Genomic DNA, 22,417 nt, shown 5'->3' on the forward strand with positions numbered 1-22,417 from the left:
GATTACACCCATTTAGGTCATAATTAGGCGATCACATCAGAAAAACAGACAAACACATTGGCATATTGCTTCCTCAACACCCTCACCAAAATACATACACACTGACCAGATCCCACCCCCTCGGGGCTGTGGGGCAGTGCTTGAGCGATGTGTCCCCAGGGGGCTGATATTTTATAGTTTGTGTCCATCAGTGCTGTAGCCTGGGGCGCAAGGGTTGACAGTAAGTGCTCTCAACACCGGTGACACTGATTCATCTGAGCCATGACACACATGAGAGGAGAAAGGGGAGGAGGATCAGCCAGAAAAGAAAAATTCTGAGCTTAAAAATATTATAATTCATACAGCACACCGAATCATGTTCAAGTAGATTATACTATCGCCTAGCATCAAATTGTTTTATGTTTTGGAGGTTTAGGTTTATTTACTAAAAGTCAAAGGTTTGTACTATGATATAGTGGACTAATATAGGCCAGCCTTGGCTAGACTAGAAAGATTGGCTCGAGGAAGAGACTCCAATCTAACATGGCATTTCAATTTCTCATTCCCCGTTATGGCTGTGCTGTGCACTGCTGAGCCTCTTCTACATATATATAGGAAGGACGCCTCTGAACCCCAGCTTTCTAGATGCGCATACTAAGCAATCAATGTGTCACCTCTTCCTGACAATCCTATTTTTGTTGTATGGGGGCCGTGCTCATTTTTTCTTGTCAGCAGAAGATAATTTGCTGTATTGTGATTCAGTCCTAAAACTTGGTGACGAGGTGTCTGATAAGTCACTACCTCCCTTCGGTACACCCCCACCACCCCTTACCCCCAGCATCCCTGCCACAATACGGAAAATCCAAAGGTAGCACCCCAACCCCCATTCTATCCACACCCTGCTGCACCCCCACACCTCTGTCCCGTTCTTCCTACACCAAGTCCAACATAGTTGTATCAAGGCAGGCTGCTAAATTAGATAAGCAGGACTGTGGTGCAGCGGCCCTGATTAATAAAAGATGCGGCATTCCCTGGGGATGGCCCCTCTGAGGGCTGAGCAGAATCTACCCACAGACAATAGAGGTTGCTTGCACACAATGAACAGGAAATGGAGAGAATGAACCAATCATGGAAATATAACATTTGAAAAAGAACTATCCTGTGACCCTCTTGAGCATTATGCATGCATTGATGCAAATTAGGTCTTGAGAACCTTAACAATTACTTGTAAACCTGCAGCTGATTCTAAAGGTGTATATGAAGATGCATTCATTATGTTCACGCCCACAGAGATGGATGAAATAAGTTAGACACGTTTGGGCAGTGCGCAGGACCTTGCCAAATAAACTTGGTGAGTCTGTAGTTTAACTGACAACATGTAGTTTTAAACCAAGCTCTTGAAATAATAAGGCTCCCTAAGGACTTATGTGGTACAGACAGGAGTGATATTTTCAGTAGAAGGAACATGACAGCAGATGGAAGGTGAAAGGCATAGTTATCCTGAGAGCAGAAATCGCCAATTTACGACAGAAAAAAAAAATGTAGAAAAAAGTCAGCCTACATTTATAATTTAAGCTAAAAATATTCATATCTCTGACAAATTTAGATGTAAAATTATATTCATTCAGCCAAGAACTTTGCCACTGGAAATGAGACAGGCAGGTTTCATGGAAATGACTTTGCCATTTCCAGTAAAACAATGCAAAAGTGACTTTTGAAAAAAAGCTGTTTTATTTACATTTGATAAAAAAAAAATGACATTTCAAAATATATTCACAATTTTCTCAATAATTAGTTGATATTTTTCATCACAGCAATTTTACTATTCTTATAATTGTTAACCAGCTTTTAGCATGTCTTCAATGGTACATCCACACTATAGTTTAGGTTATGAGTTCTCAGTATTTTAGATCGGAAAACCTTTTTGCTATTACCCTAAAACTCCCTACACGTCTTCTGTCAAATTCAGTCAGGGCTCTTGCCGGGATATATCAAACAAATTGTTAGAATTACTTCCAGTTGAAATAAAAATATTACTTAAAACCTAAATCTAGCATGAGTATGAATAATTTTGGGCTCAATTGCAAATCCACAAATATTTGATAAAATAATAAAAAAAAAATATTTTACTGATGAAATCAGAACTGACTTTTCTTAAAGTCAGTGTTAGATACAAGCATGATGTCAAGCCCGCTTCTGAGGATAAACGTACTCTTTCTTATTACTATATGTATTGATACATCTGATTAAAATATCAAAAATGACAGAAAAATACTTAATGGTCATAGCAAATTTGTAATCAGAAAATCATTATTATGTAGGCTATTTTTTTGGGAAACTACATTGTTTCCCAAAACATTTACCAATAGACTATAGAAGCTTGACTGCAGTGAATAATTTTATGAGATTATTTTATACATATTTCACCCACAGCTTTATATCTTTCTTTAGGATAATAGTCCATGGTAAATTTCCATATGTAAAGCATACTGTATAAGAATCCTGAAACACTCTTTGTAAATTTATACAATCATTGTAAAGAAAAGGTATATTGGGCATCGTTTCTAGCATTTCAATTCATAAACTTTATTGTTACAATGATATGAAATCATTGAATTTAAAGGGGATGTTATTTCATTTAACTTTGACTATATGCACAAATGTATACTTTAGAAATCACAGATCCACAAGCCTCCATAAAAACCAAATTGAGTATTTCACTTGGCTGGTACACATTCCATTGGCCATTCAAAGCATCAACATAAACAAGGTTAAAAAGTTTTTTCTACCACTGGAGATTATAAAAAGCCTAATACTCAACTATTTTTTTTACATCCACAAGTCTCATGTTGTCATGTAATTTCAGCTTTTCAGAGTTCTATTCATGTTTGTCACCTAATGCCTTTGTTACTCGGAGGACATTATCTCTCTCATTGCTCATTTTTATAAGTGAGCCAGCAGTGAACCAGTTGCCTATGGAGACCAGTGAAATCAAGGTTGTATAACTACCTGAGTTTCCTTTCTAAAGTGAGCTTAAATTGAGCATTTAAGCTGTTTTTTTAATTGCTCATCGTGATGCAAAATTGTTCTCAGAAACCTTCCTGCCAGATGGGTTTACCAGCCAAATAAAGAGCTACTTACATGCTAAACATTCACCATTAAAGCATCACAACAAAGCCTTGTTGTGGTGCACATCTACCTCATCCAATCAGACCGCATGCTACATTCTACCGCGAACGCTGGTGTGTGATTACTGCATGGATCATGAGCACTTAAGCATTTATCTTTAAATAACCTCCACTACTGTCCCCCCTATTGGTAGTGAACAATAGTGAGATGTGTCTAATTTTCAGCAAGATAATGGTAGTCATATTGAGATGAAAAAGGTCAGGGGTTGGCTCGTAAGGTTCTGATTGGCTCAGAGCATCCCTTTGCCCCCCGGAGATAAAATGGAAAGTGATATTTCATTTATAACCCCGCCTTTGCTTAGCAGTTGTAGATGATGAGGAGACCCACCGCTGCAATGATTGGAGTGTAGCCACCAGTCAAATGCTAAGCACAAAAAATTATGCCTGGGATCCCTTGCATCAGTGGGTTTTTGTGTGTGTGTGTGTGCGTGGGTGCGTGGGGGGTGCGCGTGCGTGCGTGTGTGTGTCTGTGTTTCCAGATCAGACATATGGTGTATATATTTTCTCATTCTGTTTTTAATATTTAAGGATTCAAATTTTTTTTATACCCCTCCAACCAGAAAAGATTGATGGGTTTTGTTTATACATATGTATAGGATGCTGAAATGAAGTTGAACCTATCTTTGACCTTTATCTTCTCACATGTTCTCACTGAGCTACAGTTGTAACACTATGCATTGCTTTAGCTTTTATAAAATGATTCTTTGATCGTTAGAATAAGCATAGCTTTAATTCTGTTTCTTCACTTCACTGGAAGCTCATAATAAAGGTAATTCTGATATAGTACCTTATTAATAACACAGCATAATCATTTAGTTTCATATTCCTCAAATCACAGTACAGTTTTATATCCTGCTTGTCCGCTTGCATCTTTCTGGCCTGGTTTCTGCTCTATGTTGATGATGTTTTTTTTTTTTTTTTTGCTTTAATATCCACCCTGAAGGCTTGATGCATCACATTATGCAGTGACCCGAGCTGTATTTTGCACTGAACAGTTCAGCCAGTGGGAGTGGCCGGAGCTTGTTGAGGAAGCTGCCCTTTAAGGTCATTGCAACGGTCATGTGATAGGCCAGTGGAGCCCCCTGAGCCATATGACAAACCGAGCTGCCAGACCAAGGTGTGTGTCTGGGGTGTTTTTCCACAAAGCATTCTATAAAAGTGTAACTGGGCTGTATTTGCCCTTTTCTCCTGCTATGTGTTCAGCCAACAGGCCCCTGAAGATCTCTTAAAAAGTGCTGATCCACAGAGCTGGGTTGGTGCTCTTGTAATCCTTCCAGCTCAGCCCCACCTCCCCTCATGTTCCCACCGTTTCCACCTCCTCCTCTTCCCTCACATTCCCCCGCTCTTCCCCAGATGACGCCTGGTGTTGGTGTGAGGGACAAGGTGATGCTCTAATGTCGTCAAGCACTAATGTGAGCTAATTAGCCCACATTAGAGCATGACTAAATAAGGCGTAAGTGTTGCTAATTGGTCGGCAATGAAAACAATAACTGTTGTTCCTGCCTAGAGGCTCTAGGGTACTGAGCGGCTGGGACACAAGGGACCTGGGGACCTGGAGACCCTGGCACTAGGCCAGCAAAAGGCACCGGCAACATCAGTCAACTGCCTTCATGCTTGAGTCACACACCACTTGGCACTGCTGCTCTCATGCTCCCTCTACCCCACACCCACCACCCAGCCCAACAGTTACTCTCCCTGCAGCCGTCACCAGCAAACAGTAAGCTCTACATGACAAGCACAGACAAACTCAGTCTGTCTGTGGAGCCATCATACATCACAGCATTAATAAACATGAATTAGTAATGGCACAATTAGATGGGGCTGTACTGACATTTACTGGTACAATAATGGTGTGCTCCTTTCGACAGCCGCCTTTGGCCTTTAGTGGAGCGCCAGCAGACCTTAGACATTTAGATATGATGGGTGGAATGGGGAGAACTGTCTCAGTCAGTTTGTATCTTAATCACATTTTTGGTCCAAAGGGTGTGACTCCAGACTGTGTTTTTATATTCTCCAACAAATGGTACAATAATGATTAACAGTATTAGTCAGGCTATTTTCCGTGCATAAATGCATGCATATTGTGTGTTTGTTTCCCCTTTAGGTTGCAGTCTGGTCAGTGTGTGAAGACAATATTTGAACAGCCTGGCCTGCTCGAGCTGCTTTGGACCAAAGGTATGTTTGGAACAGACAGACCATCTCTGACACAGAGTGAATAGAAAAATCTCCCGGTTCTTTGAGCATTCTCTGTCAGATAGTATTTGAACCACTGTCATAACAATAAGACATTACCTTGTTGTTTTTACTATGTGGAATTATGCAGTATTTTCTGCTGTGAACCTAAAAATAATAAGAAAAAATAATCTGTTCCTATTATCAGAAATTTTTCTTTGAAATCTTAATGTTAACTTGGGTTAAGCACAGCTTTTCTGCTATCTGTGTTTTTTTTAATGTGCTTTGCAAGTCAATTTGACTTATCAGTTTGAAACTGATCAAAGTAATGCATCAACACAATAAAGTTTATGATTAGAGGAGCTAAACAGCTTAACCGTGCGCCAAGTGTCTAGTGGCTTTCTCCTTTTCCCTCTCAAACCAGTAGCTTTTCATCCTTGCTGTCATTCTTCTTCTGGGTTTTACTGCTTTCCCAGGGGACTCATGTGCTTTTGTTAGCTTTTCTGTGTACACACATGGCCTAATTAGTTGATTAGTTCAGCTCGACTGGCTTGTTAATTGAATAGTAATTTATGTTTGATGTGTCTAATGAATACCCTAATTTGATGTTTGGCACTCATCCAAAGGTTTGTTTTTGACAGAAGGAATTAATCAAAAGAATGAATGGAAAGATGAAAACGACTTAGTGCGCAAATTTTGCCTTGATAGCACATGAATTAAGTCTTTGAGTGAGGTGATAATGCTCATGAGTTTATCTTTGTGTAATTAAGCTGTTGTAGACAATAGGATTACCAATGTGTAGAAAGGGCAAATCATGATCAGTAACACAATGTTTTGTTCTAGGGGTCAAAACTGTTGTCGAATACTTTTTATATAATAATTCATGCACTGGCCACAATGAGAGGCAATGTCAATCATGATAAAACAAGATGCAAAGGAAGATATTGATTATAGCGTTTTCTATGCTTAAGAAGCTCCGACGGGGGGTAATTAAGTATTTCAGACTTGTTTTATACACTGCAATAATAATTAGTCAAACTATTTATTGACTTTTTAAAAAAATCAAGAATACTTTAACTAAATTTTTAGAGTAATGTTTTTAGGGATTTTGAGCAATCGTCTGTTGACCTTAACCAGTGAACACATTAATTGCAGGTGGCTCATATACCTGCTAAGACGTTTGTTAGACTTGGCAATATAATGAAAAATGAAAAGAAGAGCTTATGTTTGTTCACCTTAAGAAAGCTCTTAAAACAAGAATGGCACTTTATTGTTATACTACATTGTGAAAAAAATAAAACGTACCCATTTAGTTGAACTTTTTCTTTGATAGGTAGACAGTTGAGATTTTGCATTGCATCAATATTACTGTTATTATATTATGCAGTGATATAATTCTCTAATTTTAATATATGCAATACTGCAGGGAATAAATAACACTTGACCCAATAAAACACAATACTTTGCACAGAAAGGTACATCCTTTTTCTTCAACCTTTTCTTTCACTTGTTCTAATTATGTTGCTATAGTATCTAAAAGTTTTGTGCAATTTATCATGTAACCATAATTTTAGTTATATACTTTCATGATTCATAATTTGTGCATTGATCAAACAAAGCCAAGGTGTTAATTACTTGTCCTAACTTCAGATTCAGCTTCTACATCTTCTACTTACTGATTCTTGTGCCTCATTTTCTATGTACCTGACTTAAACTTCAGCTCAAGATCTGAATTTAAATAAACTATTGCATCCTACCTCTCACTGGAAAACAATACTTTTGCATTATTATTCATTTACATTTAGGTTTTAATGAAATTTGTTTTGAATGTCTGGAAAATGTTTGACTCTCAGAACATTGCATATGTTGCAAAACAATGGAGTTCTTACTAATCTTTCTGTTGTCTAGAAGGCATAATCTATTTAAGCTTAATATGTAATACCACCAATTCCTCCCATTCTTTTATAAACATTGGTTGTTCTTATTTAACAGGCATAAAGAAAAAATATTTTTTTAAAAAGCTGTCTCATTGCATTCGTTAAGTGTTTAACTGAGAAAGTGCAATGCCTTCCAAAATTATTAGTGCTTTTACATTTTCACATTTTGTCTCATTATAACCACAGTCCTCAGTTAACTTTTTGATAACCCAAAACAATGTAGTGCCGAAGTAGAAGGGAAGTGTTTTCATAAATAAAAATATAACTAAAAGTATAGAAAACATTCTATTCGGTTCTTTTTACGTTGATGCAATTAATAAAAATCGGTTCCATATTCCTTCAGAAACCCCCGATATAGTCTTTTCAATTGGAAATGTTATGCTACATGTGTAATTGAAACCCATCCACCAATGAGAGAGCATTATTCAGAGAAGCATAGAAACTTTGGAGAAGTCGCAGACATCTACTGCTCAGAATAACAGCCAGGACTATTGTTCTTTGTGCACTCTACAAGTCTGGTCTTTATGAAAGAGTGGCAGAAAGTAAGCAATTGTTAATGGAAGGAAGTCTCCCTTGCTGACTGCCACAAGCCTTGAAGAAGGCATTGAAAATCGCTTGGGCTGGGGTGAAGGGTTGTAAAACATTGTCATAGCAGCATAATGCTGTGGGTATGTTTTACTACACACCTAATGAGATTTAAAGGGTTGATTGATAGAGCTAAGTAGTCCTGGAAGGTAAATCTCGTTAGTGGCTGCAAAAGACCTGAAACCTTTGTGTATATTCACTTTGTAGCAGAACAATAACATAAACTTACTGCAAATACAGTTTTAAGTTATTTCTGGTGTGTTTGCAATGTCTTAGCAATTTAAGTCTAATCTAAGTTGTATGTATAGCAACTTTTATGCTTAGCATCTCACTTGGATTATAGGATTTTGACTAAGGCATTCTTACACATAAATGAGCTTAATCATAACCAATCCTCTGGCTGTAGAGGGTTGTTTTACAATTACTGAAAAGCAAAACTGAATTCAAATACACACCGTAGTTCTCAGATTTTTATTTGTGTAGTCTTTCTATCCTTTTCCTTTTGGCTCACAATAATGCATCATTTGTATTGGTCTACTACAGTACATAAAATCTCTGGAAAATGCTTTGTTTGAAAGGTGACAAGATACACAAAAGGTCAGCTGATAAAATTTTATCAAAATTTAAAAGTCACCATAAATCCTTTATCCTCTGAGATGTGCAATGTGTGTTTTTTGTTAATTCATTAGGAAAATTGTTTACAAGTGTCTCTTGCCCTTAATAAGCCTTGATAAGCCAAAGTCCTTTTTGTTTTGTTTTTTTTTAGCTTGGTCAGAGAGGCATGAGCCATCAGGCCTTTTCATTGAGTGCTTCCACACTGGTCTCCAGAGCACATGAGTTCATGTGCATCAAGGTCTTTCCCTACAGTTCGTTTGAGGAATTCATCTTCCTTCAGATCCTCATTTATGCACAACACATCTTATTTAAAAACCAATCAATGAAACTTGATTTCCCCACAGCACGAGGGAATCACAGCAAAAGCTTTTGACTTGTCCTCGAGCGCAGGGCAGATTGTGGCCTTGAACTTGTGTTGAGTCATCCAGTGAGTCATCGCTTCAGTAAATCTCCTACTTGTGTTTTAAATGTAAAGCAATCATCCAATTTAGTGAATTCCCAGACAGTAAAAAGTAATCCAAAAAGCCAGCCATCCACGTGTTTACAAAGCGGCAGCAATCCTGTATGTTGAAGATGGTCTTCATACTGCCATGTTTGTCTTTTGGTATTAACATCGCCTTTACATGCTTTTGCAGTTCTTCTTCCATAATGATGATGTGGAATTATTCCTCTCCTGAATGTTAAGAATGTTTCAGGAAATGTAAGTTTTGATCATTTTGCAGCAATTAGATTTAGAGCCGCAGTGTGCTCTCAGACGCCTCCGTCTCTTCTTCAAGAGTTTCTTTCTAGGAATAACAGAAAAACAAAAATCAAACTGTAGTTAGACATAAACCTCTATGAATTTGTTTATATTATCATCACTTATCATCTTATCATCCCACACAAATTTATGGAAAACAATCTCGTTTGACCTCATGCAGTCATGCACATGCAGTAGCGTACCTGTTTGTGTTACATGCTATAACAGGCCTGAACTAAAGCAGGAATTTTACAAAGTTATTCCCACTTTTTCTGTCATCATTCACTGTCTCGAAACTGTCATCAGTTGCCGTCGCTCCCTCCCCTTTGTTAATGAGAAAGCAATTACCATTTGTTTTCCTTAGTCCCAACGGCCTAGCAGCATTTTCCGAAATCTGCATCCTCACCTGCTTCCATCTCTGCGTCTGCCTCTCCCTCAGTCTCTTCCAACCTTCCACCTCTTTTCCTTTTCACTGTGGTTGCAGACTCGCTCTCCTTTGCCATCCTCTATGCAGCCTCTCTCTTTTGCTCCTCCCACCTCTGAGCTCTAGGCTGTTCTGGGTTTTAGACGGATCACTCTCACAATGCCTGATCAATACAGGTATTGATCTGCTGGCAAAATGTTTATAAAATCATTATGGGCAACAGCAGTTCAGTGGGGACGGAAGGCGGGGCCACAAGACAGCCAACATTCCATATCATTCGCCTGCAAGAGAGCTTGCACACATCTGATTGGCTGCCTGTCTTGTGCCATGCGAAGGATAAGACTGGCACATTTTGCCAGTTTTTTATATCTTTGCTTAGTGCACAACAACTCTTCTTAGATTCAACAACACTTTCTAGACTGCAAATGTTTTGATCAGCAGTTTAATATGAGTCATTTCACTCTGCCTCCAAAGTAATTTCACCTGCTCCCACTCTTTGTACAGTAGATTAATTTAGGAAGCAGCAAGGGACTTTAATTTATTGATTCATGTTGTACCTCTGCTTTTCTCTGAGAAAAAAAAATATTGAAAACCCAAATTAAGAGAATACGTTCTGGAGTACTCTGATTACCGCTCATTCTTTCTGTCATGACCACCCCAGAAATTTTGTACCTGCCTTGATCCCCCGCTCCCTACAACCTCCTCCTGTGCTCTGTTGTACAGCAATAACAATCTGTCACTTTGCTTGGGAAAGATTGACGGGGCAAGCGACTCGAACACCACAACACTTCAGCTCTGCGCAACTGCGTGGCAGATTCATTGCTTTCGGGAGACTTTGTAATCCACAAACGTGCTTTTGCTCATGTCTTGTTGATCGATGATCTATGAGATCTTCATTAAACAGAGGAGATTATTCCAGCATGCAGCACAACATGGTGCAAAGTTTTCCAGAAACACAACTCTTGTTGAAGCAGATGAACATCTGTGAGCCATAAGGCCAGGCAGCCAGTGTGACCCAGAGTCAACCTCACCACTCTGGGACGTCTGACTGCGCCTGCTCTCCTCCCTCTCTGGCACCAATCCAAGACCCAGATGCCCAGACGCTGGCTCAGACCACAAGGTCTGGTCCTGCCCGTCTTCTATTAATAGACAATGTTCAACAAATTATGAGAGATATTGCATGCTACACCAACTGCTTAAATGTTGCATGTTTTAATTTGTATGTTTCTGCTTTGGCCAACTTGTAGGGAACCGTATTATGTCCACACTTGCTTAGGCAGACACAAGCATTTGCGAGCACATCCAAAAAGTGTCACTCACACATACTGCAAAGTGGTGATTACTCTAACACATACAGAACTGGCCACAGACCATTCATTACCATAACATGTTGCAATGAAGTTTAATCCCTCATCATGTTGTCTGTGGTTGGAGAGCGGCATGTGGCTGTTATCCTCCTCTACTCCAGATGTCTCCCAGTCTGTGTCTCCTCAGTGCTGCACTAGACTGAACACATGAAATTCAGTATGGCACATTTAGACATTTCCTTCCATTTTTTCCATCCCAGCTTTTCTTTCCCCTCATAAAATCATTTTGACCCCATCCTTCTTTGTTTCTTGCCTTCCTCCCTGATCCCATTTTCCACCTTCTGTTCCTTCTTCCACATACCCCCCATCTTCACAAGAGTATGTTATTTATTTCATCTGAAAGCAGAGGCTCTTTGGTGCATGCTTCTCACAGAAATCAATTTCAGCTCAGACAGCATAACCAAACAAAGCACTACACTCATTTCAGCACGGGCAGAGTTGTAACCCATCTCTCTCATTTTCTCCCTCCTGCTCCTTTATTGGAAGACATTTTGTTCTCACTCTGATGCCATTATGTCAATCACTGCAGACATGTCGTGATGTGTGGATGCAGCTGCTAAATGAGTCATGGCAAGCAATGATCATTAGAGACTGCAGAGTTTATATATGTGCTAATGTGTTTTTGCATACAATTGTCACCTTTTTCTCTGCATGAATATTTTAAAATTGTCTTTTTTTTTTATTCATTGTCACTCACTTGCATGTGGGCGTGCGTGTGTGTATGTGAGTAAGACCCTTCATGTCTGTTGAGACTTTAAAAAATGTTTTTTTCAGAGTCGCCACTGCTTTACAAAATTACAACATATAGTGTAGATCACAAGCAGAATTCTTGCACCATGGGATGAATGAGAGGCTGGAGCTTCCCACTCTCCACTGTCAGCAGCCCACTTTATACCACAGTCAAGACCACCAGTTAATGCAGCTGTTGGATCGTCCTCTTTCCTTGCTCTGCCTTTATTGATTTCAGTCAGACACAGAGACAGACAGAAAGAAAGGGCCTTTTCAGGAAGAAGTTAAATGGTCAAGTAGCAGGTGGAGGGTGGCTTTCACCACTTTATTGACGAGGTGGAAAAATGTCACTATTATGGAGGCCCTTGCAGCAGATAGCGAGCTGATTGGATGAGTGCCCCCAGGTCAGAGTGGAGCACATTCCCCCCCGCAACCAAACGAGAGCAAATAAAAGGGCAGAGTAATCCGCTTGAATTGCAGGTGAGATTTCTCTCCACCAGTCCCCTCTTTATGCCACATTTTTCTGGATGCATGAGTGTTGGCGAATGTGGACCGAGTCCTGATCTCTGGTGAACTTCCTCCCACTGAACGACTCTCAGAGCATTTTACGCATTCACATAAATGTTGAAGCTGTACCACAAATTCATAGTAAGACCACCTGAAAATGGGTAGGAGATGAAGAAGCTAATGCAACTTGAAGAGGACTTTTTTCCATTCCCTCAAATACCGGTACACATTAGTTAGGAATGACAGAATGGACCTATTTGTTTAACCAACATTCTGTACTGCTATTGTACCAGCAGTCAGACATTGCATAAATTTGGTATGTTCACATGTAGCATGCACTTTTATGTTGCTCTATATAGCCAGGTTTAAACTAGAGAAGCATTCCTCATCCTTTTTTATATTTTAATACCTCTTTTTTGCAGTTAAAACTTTTACAAAGTTTATGTAGCAAGTCCACTTTGACTGTACTAATGTCATAGGTCAAGCACAAATATGTACGAGATGAGCAGGACATCAAAAGCACACTAATAATGGTCCATCTATGAATGCCTAAAAAGTATTGACAAATAAAAAAAGATTTTGGAGTGATATAGTCAAATTACAAACTTAAATCTGTGTGAGAAACTGGGACATATGATTAAACTTGCTGATCATGGTTGAAAATTCACCAGTGTGACTGAATTAAAACAATTCTACAAAGAAGAGCAGGCCAAAATCCCTCCACAGTGATGTAATGCCAGTTATCAGAAACTACTTACATGAAATGTTTTTTAGTCAGACATCACCTACAAACCCTTCTAGAACCAAATTGCCAGTAAAGCAGATTCTCATCATACCAAAAGGTCAACAAGACAGACCTTTTCAATGTCCAACACCCAAAACACTGAAAAAGTAGCGAGCTCACCAAAAGTGAAAGCATACTATTTTATAAACTACATTCAAAAATATGACTGATAATACATTATAAATTTAAATGTCAAAATTTAACACAGTGATACATTTTTAGTGTTACCAACTTTGAAGTAGTGAAGGCATTAATGACTGTTAAATGTGGTGAATCCATAGATGTTCATTATTTTTACAAAATTTGAAAGACAGTGGAGGGAGGTTAAAATAACAGGTTTAGTACAGTCCACTTCAGAGGGATCCAAATTTCTAATACTCCAAATATTATGTAGCATGCCTAGTGTGAACGTATGAATGCTTGCTTTTCTCCTCTAGGTAAGTGCCACCATGGTCAATGTGCAATCACAAAATTTCTGGCTTCATGGGATAGATGAAAAATATTGTCACAAGCCTTGCAGTAAAGTAGACAATTGAGGGGCTGGCTGACCTTCAATAAGCGTCTAACAGGAGGGAAGGAGACAGATAGTTGTTCCTGCAGACAGTCACTTTTAAGACCCTAAATTAGGAATCTTACTCAAGAGCATCCAAATACACGATGTGTGGTTGATGTACCCAGTGCATCTGATTTTCAGACTTTTCCAAGTTTGAGCGAAGGAAACCTTTCCCTAAGTGTAGGAAGATCCCAAGGGGAAGTCGACCCAAAGCAAGCTGTGTTATTTACCACCAAGCAGGTGTTTCTTTTTTCAATTTCTGCACAAGGGAAAAAAGAGAGAGCATTGATTAGAAAAATAAAAGCAAACCATATGCTAGAAAAATTTGCAAAGAAAGAATTTATGCTCAGCACACTAAAATGAAATCGGAGTGACTGGTGAGACTGAGAGTCCTTAACAGAGATGCAGTTGTGAGCCCTGACAGACGGTTCAAATACAAGCCACCATGCCTTCTGACGTCAATCAGTCTAATTAGCCCTGCATATCCTCTGTTTAGCCCTGCCTAGAAGCACAAGACAGACCTCTGGAAAGGTCAGCATGCCACAGCAGAGACAGAGCTGTGCTTAAACAGAAGCAAAATGGTTTCTTTTCTAAATTGATTCTAGTTCAAATCAGACAAGACTATGTTGTGTTGAGCCACTTAAAGACTTAATGGAAAGGCAGCAGTCACTATTAAGGGGGCTTTTAAAACAAGACATTAACAAACAAAAACTGCTCTGGTGACATCTGGACCTGGGCCCAAAGAGCAGCTTGTCACATGTAAGATCTGCCTGTCTCTATCTTCATCTCTTTCTGCTCTTTCTGGTCTATTTCCTTTCTCTTGTGTCTCTTTATCTCCTGCTCTGCTTGAGGCACAGTCTGTACATCCACATCTGGACGTGAAGACTCAGATGAACAGAGAAAATTCATCATAACTCTGTAGGAAACTTTTTTTCCCCCCACGCATGGTAAAACTTGAAATATCACTTCTCTCATGTTGACACAAAACTGTATGAAATAAATATTTTCTCTTTGTTTCCACAAAGTAAATCAAGTACCATTATCTCTGGACCCCTGGGGCATTTTATCTGTTTTACATCCTCTTTTAAAAAAATAAAATAAAATAAAATAACACAACAGGCATGTCACAGTCATGTATACATAGACGGAAACATCTGAGTTTGCCAACACCCACACGCAGGCATCTGCATAGTGCACATTCACTACCTCCCTTTTGCTGAATGCATAATATATGTAATGAAATAATGTTTCCAGTGGGGATGGTTTTGGCTGGGGGATGGAGATGTGTGGTGAATATCAATTTGCTACCCCCAGACTCCCTGGTTCAATTGGCGTGATGGTAGGGGGTAAATGAATATGTGGAAGTGAGAGAAGCTTTATCCCTCTGCCCAGAGCAACAGTAGATGGAGGCGGGGTCCTTGAGAGTCTCACTCCAAACTTGTAAACTTAAGGTTTTTACTGCTAATTTGTCGAGCACACTATCAGTTTTATTTTTTCTAATAGGCACTATTTGCTACTTACTAAATTATGATATCCACTATAATATGTAACAAAAATAGCCTGATGTCTCATTATATTGTATGAATGCAGGCGAGACCATTGACTGGCAAGACCAACTAGTTTCATTCACTTTACAAATCCCAAGAGGAAATGTTTTTACTCTAATACCCCGACATAAAATCTAAAATCTGCCTTCAAAAATTGCCTGATCTGTAGATGTAGTCTGACTCTGTGAAGAACTAACAGGAATGTTTATAGAGGAGGTTAGTGAACTAGCAGCAACATAAAGACAAAGAAACACAATAAAGAGGTTAGGGATGAAGTTAAAATTTTCCATTGAAGCAGAAATGCAAGTCAAAATTTCTTAGTTTTGTCTTAACGCTGGTTAGCTTTAAGGTGTGTTTGAAATGTTAGCAAAAGGTCAGTGTTCTGCACCCAGAGGGGAAACTGGTTCCAAAGCAGAAAGACCTTTTTAAGGAGTGAAAAAGATTTTGTACTGAATTCAAAATTTAATTGGGATCCTATATAACAATGCCAATAAATTAAAAATATAAACTATTTGAAAGTCTCTGAGGTTTGTTAGAGAATGCTTGTAAAAAAAAACTCGACGTGTCAGACTCTCTAAATGGTTCAAATCGCGCTGCGCTAGACGCTCGAAACACACCGCAACAGGCCCTCCACGTGCCTCCAAATAGACTTCTTTCTAGCTATCAAACTGCACTATTATTTGTTGGTTAATAACATAACATCATATTAAAAAATTATGTGTAATATTGAAAATGTGAAACAGACTGTACATTCCTAAATTAAATCCTATATATAAAAACATTAACCGATTTTGGTCAACAAATTCCATGATATCTCAATGAAAGTCTGCAAGGAGGTAAATTATTTCCACCCCCCGTGTCTCACCTTGACTGACTCCAATGTGCTCATCTGTTCCATCTCGCCTGACTGAAGATGCTGCGTCTCTCCGTCAGCCGGGGCTTTGATGTTTTAAACATTACTATTAATAATGTTTTGAGCATCAGAATTAATTGCTCCGCAACTCTGTCCTGTTCTCTTCATCCTAAGTGGAGGTATGCATAAATCAAACCTAACTACCTTTGTCTTGAAATTTTGAGGTCAGGAGTTTGGGATGAAACCAAACTTTTACATATTTGTGAAGCTCTGTTAGTGTGTCTGTTGAGAGCTTGTGAGAATGAAGCAGTGTCGCTTTGAATTTGTTGGTTGAGTTAATTACATGTTGACGTATGTGCCACTTGTGCCTTTTTAAAATGAGGCTGGTGGTTGCGTGATATGATGAGTTTGGAACAGTTTTGTTAGAAGTTTGATGTAATTTCTATGTCCCCTTAGTCTTTGTCCCAAATCTGATGAAACAGTGCTTCTAAATATAGAATGCATAAAGTTTTGGCATAATTACTATACTGCTATATCTGTCAGTTTATTATTTTTTTTAACAAAAGCAGAAATACTGGGCCTGTCAGATCTTTGGTTTTGGGATGTCGCTCATAGCAAGATGTGGCAACTTTTGAATTAGTTTGAATCAGTCGTCAGAGAGGTATTTTTGTGACTTCCAGATGTTCTGTTATCTATAACTCCCAGCTGTGTTCGAAAAGCTTAAATGAGCTGGAAAGTTCCTGTCCAAGTTCTGTTACACTCATCAGGCTTTGAGAAATGTAATTACTGCCTTTTTGAGTTCATGTCGCTTAGCAACTCCCTCCTAAATAAACACACACATAAAAATCTCTTCCATTTTCATTTAGCCACACCTCTTATACACCAAACACCTCCTCTGGAGTGGCTTTGGCAGTGTTCAGGCTGCAGGGGCCCTGTAATCTGAAGACAGAGTGAGGAATGTGTGAAGCATCCAAGGAAACATGAACTGCTATTTTCCCACAAGTATGAAAAAATAGAGGTTACGGCTGTGGAATCTTTCTGACGCAATCAGTTAGTGGGATGGCCTTGGTACGTTTGGGATTTGGACTAGGGCTTTGGCCAGGACGCTGTTAAAGTCTTAGAACTTAAAGATCTAAACTGGGAAAGTGAGAGAGCTGCTGACAGAGGTAAAAATCAAATGAGGAAAACCGGATGAAAACATTCATGAACTGGCCCCAACTCCCCAATTGGGAACATTCTATTGTTCCTGCTTATTTCATTTTTTTTAACAGGCATATATTGGGCACCAAATTAATTGTTTGTTGGTCAAACAATCATTAAAAACACAGAGAACAGAGTGGCTTTTGCAGAGCTGTGTGTGGGAACAAAGAGCTAAAACAGGAGAAAGCGTCACTGAAGAGGCCCCAAGAGCTCTTCCTACAGACCCAAATGATTACCATTCTCCTGTTGGCTCTGCCATTCTTCATGCATTAGACAGAAGATGAAGTTCTCAAACACAGAAACGGAACAAACTTCAATGAGTCTGTTACTTTCCTGATCTAATTATGCCTGCACCCATAATCACTGTTATATTCATCACAGTGGTGCGTATTTATAGGGTCTGTTTTCATCATACTCTAATCTCACTCTGAAATTCCCAAGCAGGAAGACAAAGCATGGAGTGGAGGATATGGATGGGAATGCCATTATATATTTTTATGTTTAGGATACCATTAGGGTATGACTGCCTCTTTTATTTTTTCTGGATTTCTGTCTTCTGTATATAACATGCATTCAGCTTGGTTTTAATTTTCACTTTGTCTATGTCAGTTTGCTAAATGCCACTGTAAGTCATACCTCCAACTACTGCTACTTATGTGGCATCATAGAAAAAAAATCTAAAGGAATCAGACAAGATATTAGAAAGAGAATAAAGAATTTTAAAGTTAAAAAAATCTAACTTTTCATTTTGTGCAGTTTTCAGATGCCTGGAAGGTGTCATGTTTATCTGTTGAAACATTTGGGCGCAAGTAGAAAAAATCCTGGAAGATCATCCTGTTATTTTGTCCCAGAGATTAACGTGATTGAACTGAGATGAATCTATCAACACAAGAGCAACATACATTGTGAATATCTTTGCTAAGGGGGTTAAGAAACTGTTTTTGTACACTGTCAAGGAAGTCATTTACTATAATTGGTGGAAAGGCCCCTCTGCAAGGTAGAAGCTATTGCACCTAAAGCAACACAAAAAACAGTAACAGTATACAAATGCCTCGTTTCCACTGAGCAGTACAGGATGGGACGTTTTCATTTGCTATTTCATGGGTATATCCAGAAAGTGCTTTCTATGGATAAATGAGCCAAAATTCCAGCAAACCATTGTGAGAAGCTTGTGGGAAAATAATTGGTTCACCAAAGTCATATAAGGTCAAAAGGGAAATTCTTAGGTAAATTTATGAAAAAAATATACATATCTATCTCATTATTTTTTGTAAGATTTAATAGTTATTTATTATAATTGTACAAAAAAACTGAAATGAAACTAGTCTAAATTCATATCAAAGTGAAAAAATAAAATGTTTGTCTTTTTATACTATGTATATTTGAATTGAACTGTATGTCTTCATCCCTTCAATATTGCAACCTCAACAAAAAACTCTGTCTTCCTGTCTCTCTTTTCTCTAAATCCCTTCTTCCCATTTCATTCTTGCTCCAAAAGAGCCCACTGCCTCCTGTTCTGTGCCCCCACAATGTTGCTCCCAGTATTTGGATATATATTTAACACCCACATGTGAGGCCTGGTAGAAGTGCCTTGGGAATGGAAAGAAAAACAAGCATGCCCTCTGTCCTGGCCCTTTAGAGCTGGCCTGCTATAAATACCTCCGGGTGGCGCGCCGGTTCCAGCACCAATGGCATGGGAACCTCTCCCCCCTCCTCTGGTCCATTGCTTGGCCACTCATGTCTTGTCTGGGAAGCTTGGAACTCTTTAGCCAAACAGCCTAGCCTAAAGGGTGGGTGGGTGAGAAGGTGTGTGCAAAATGTGCAGTGCAGGAAAAAAAAAAGTAAAAAAATCAACAGAAAACGCAGGCCTTTGTAGCATTGATGGTCTTCCTGGTTGTTTTGTCTGCTCCGTATAGGAGCATCCCCGTGTCTTTTTGCTTTCTCCCGTCCTGTCATCTCTCTTTTCAAAAGACTTCATGTATACTGCATTTATTCTGTTTTGCCTTATGAAGATTGTATGAATATGTGCTTTTCAAAGCGTGAAAAAAAAAAGAGATCCCCCCTTTCAATGCTGCGGTGAAGCGTTTGTTATGTTACTCCCCCAAAAATTGATTTAGACTTTTCAAAGGTTTGTTCTTCTCAACGCTGTTGATGCACGACAGGCTCAACTCATATTCTCAGAGTTTGAGGTAATAGTTTTAAACTGACAGACTAAACAGACTCTCCGGCTGTTCCACCTCTATGGAATGAATAGTTTTATGTGCACAACCGTATACACAAAGGCTGTGTGAATGATTTCATCTCTTGATCATTTTTTTTTCTCTTTTTCATTTTGGGACTTCAAGAGATTTTGGAAGCTGAAAGTTTACATCCTATTGGTCCTTCTTTTTTAACCCAAAATCTTCTAATTGTTGTTCAGTATATCATATTCAAGACACATGATGTCCATGCCTTGTACTTTTAGAATCATAGATATGTTCTTTACTTTTGCACACAAAGTGCACTTTTTATCTGGTTATTTACCAAACCAAATCCACACATTGAATATCTCAGCTATTCCTCCCCAAACGTCTTCCGCCATCCTAGTTCTGTCCCCTTTTCTCTCTCCTTTGCCTAATGCTCCACATTTCTCTCTCTCTCTCCTACAAGTCTTACTTGTTATTTTTTTGTACAAGGTCCTTTAATTAAGTTTGACATAAGCACAGGGATTAAATATGCGGTTGAGCCGGGAGAGAAAGGCGCTCTGTTACAATTTCAAGGCCAGCTGTAAAATGGAACCAGATTGCAACACTTGGAGCTGGAAAGTTTGTAGAAGGAGGTTTCGAGCACAGCCAAGAGACTACTGAGTGTCCAGCCAAAAACATTAATATTAAAGCTCCTTAGGCAGAGAACTAACACTAAGTCCGATCCAATGATTATTTCTTTTCTTGCTAAAATACTACCATTGCCTCGAGCAATGTGTTAAAAGTTGTCTGTCCGGCCAGATGAGTGATAAACCTACATGGCAAAACTCTGCTGCCAAAAGCTTTCTAGAAAACATAGTTAGCTGCACATTTATGGTCCATGGGTTTAATGTATTATTTCCTTTGGGAAACAACAGCTAATTTGTCTGCTAGTTTGTACATAGTTATCACTTGTAAACAAAATCGTTTGAATGAAACCAGATGTCTTCATTTAAAGTCACAGCTTTTGTTATTAAGCAAGCAAGTTAATTAATTTCACAAATGAGGACAAAACCTTCAGTCTTTAACTTCTATGCATGGGTCTGTATGAGATCTTCAATTATGAGAACTTGATGTTAAAAATCTATCACATTCTCATAGTATTTACACAAAAAACTTATAAAATAATTTAATTGCACAAAACCAAGCCACCCTCTGAGGTACTTTGGTTTTGTGCTCCAACTGTGTTCTTTGAACACAAAAAAAATGCTTTTCAAAAGATTACCATAAATGTATAATTTACCAACTTATTTTTTTCCAATTTTTTTTTTCCAGATTCCATTATTATCGCAGTCCTCACTATACGTAGAACATATTAAGAAATATAATAAGACTAAATCAAATACTTTTTGGAAAACCGTATTTGATTAATGATAACTCTAAGACATCTCTGACATGGAATCCAAAGATTATGCATTATTTCGGTGTGATTATGACCCATTCCTCCAAACTATCTTCAAATGTTGAAGGCTCTAGGGGTTCTTTCTTTGCTCTTTATGAGATCTTCAGCTGTGTACAATACTGTGACATATGACAAAACCCTTTGGCAAATACTGCAGTTGGAGGAGATTCACTGGAGCTTGGCTCGGTGTGTGCCAATACAAACATCCTGATACCACATGGCCGCGTGTTAACAGTTCCACTTCAGTCCGACTGTGTTGGGCCGTTTATGCAGCCCACATCATGATGTTCCCACCTGCAAACTTTACGTTTGCAGTAAAATGAAGGGATGAGGTGCAGAACCGTTCCATTCCCAAACATGACGAGTGCATTGACACCGTATAGTTCAGCTTTGGCGTAATGTCATCAGTCTATATTATCCTAGTATTTTGTTGGCTCGTTCAAGTTGTCTGCAACAAGTTTTAAAAAAGTGTTAACCTTTAATCATGTTTTTACTTCAGCAAGATCTTCTGTAGTGAGTTTGCATGAAGGCCATTACTGTTAAAGGAATTACTTATCATTTTCACGGGGAAAAGCTGTTCCTGCTATTCCCAAGTCTTTCTTGAGCTGTCTGTGAAAGCTCCTTGGCTGCTAGATAGCTCTTTTGATTTTTATTTTTTACTCTTCTCCAAGAAATCTTGTGAGGGGCACCTGGTCATGACTGGTTTATGGTGAAATTATGTTCTTTCCAATTTTGAATTATGGATTCAGTGGCACACGCTAGAACATTCGGAAGTTAAGAAATGCTTTGGTAACCATTGCCATTAGTGTGATTTGCAACAGTAAGACAGTTTTGTGAAGGCCTCTTTGCTTTTACCAGCTGTACCACTCTGAGCAATACTTTGGAAATGAGAGACGTTTTTACAGGCCATGATAATATTAAACCAGAAAACCTTGAATACTTTCTAAATATTGAAAGATTTTCTAAATATTGACTAGTTGTCTTTTTGTACATTATTTCCCTAATGTGCTCAATACTTATCCCAGGTCTCATTCCCCTTCTTTGAAATTAAGTTAAATTATTGATTTGTTTTTTTTTCTCCGAAGAGTTTTTGCGGCACTAGTGGCTCGTATTTTTTCTACAGTAGGCAGACAGGAAGGAGGGTGAGGAGAGGGGGGATGACATGCGGCAAAGGTCGTTGGGACCAGGAGTCGAACCTGCGACGTCCGCGTCGAGGACTAAGGCCTCCAAACGTGGGGCGTGCTAACCCCCTGCGCCACCACAGCACGCCCCCTGATTTTTTTTTGTTGTTGTTTTTGTATGTGTGAATTTCTCGGGCTGTTACTAAAACCCAGTATAAAGTTCATGTCAATAGAAATATTAGAAACAAATTTCCAAAAACTTTGACATGTTCAAGAACTATTTTACTCTCTGTATACCATAAGATGTATTTTTATATCTGGAGGAATGAACAAAGTCATTAAAAACAGAACAAAAATGGTAGTAATTTCTGTATTTAATTTAAAGAGTAAAAGTAGAGAAGAAAATTATTAACCTGGCCTAATTGAATTTTCATAAGCATAGCCAGGCTTATTCTGAAATAAAAATAAAATCACATTCATGTCAATGAAGCAA

The 22,417-nt window shown here is 38.7% G+C and overlaps 1 protein-coding gene across 1 annotated transcript in view; it reads left to right on the forward strand.

Annotated features, from left to right (window-relative positions):
* The window catches only part of zfhx3 (zinc finger homeobox 3), a 222,154-nt gene that overhangs the window by 36,363 nt on the left and 163,374 nt on the right, over positions 1-22,417 (forward strand). Inside the window, exon 3 of the mRNA XM_023332816.1 lies at positions 5,272-5,342. The gene's annotated coding sequence lies outside the window, so the exon portion shown is untranslated. The remainder of the gene's footprint in view (positions 1-5,271; positions 5,343-22,417) is intronic.

The sequence above is a fragment of the Xiphophorus maculatus genome, chromosome 4, assembly GCF_002775205.1.
Source record: "Xiphophorus maculatus strain JP 163 A chromosome 4, X_maculatus-5.0-male, whole genome shotgun sequence".
In the NCBI taxonomy this organism is placed as follows: Eukaryota; Metazoa; Chordata; class Actinopteri; order Cyprinodontiformes; family Poeciliidae; genus Xiphophorus; species Xiphophorus maculatus.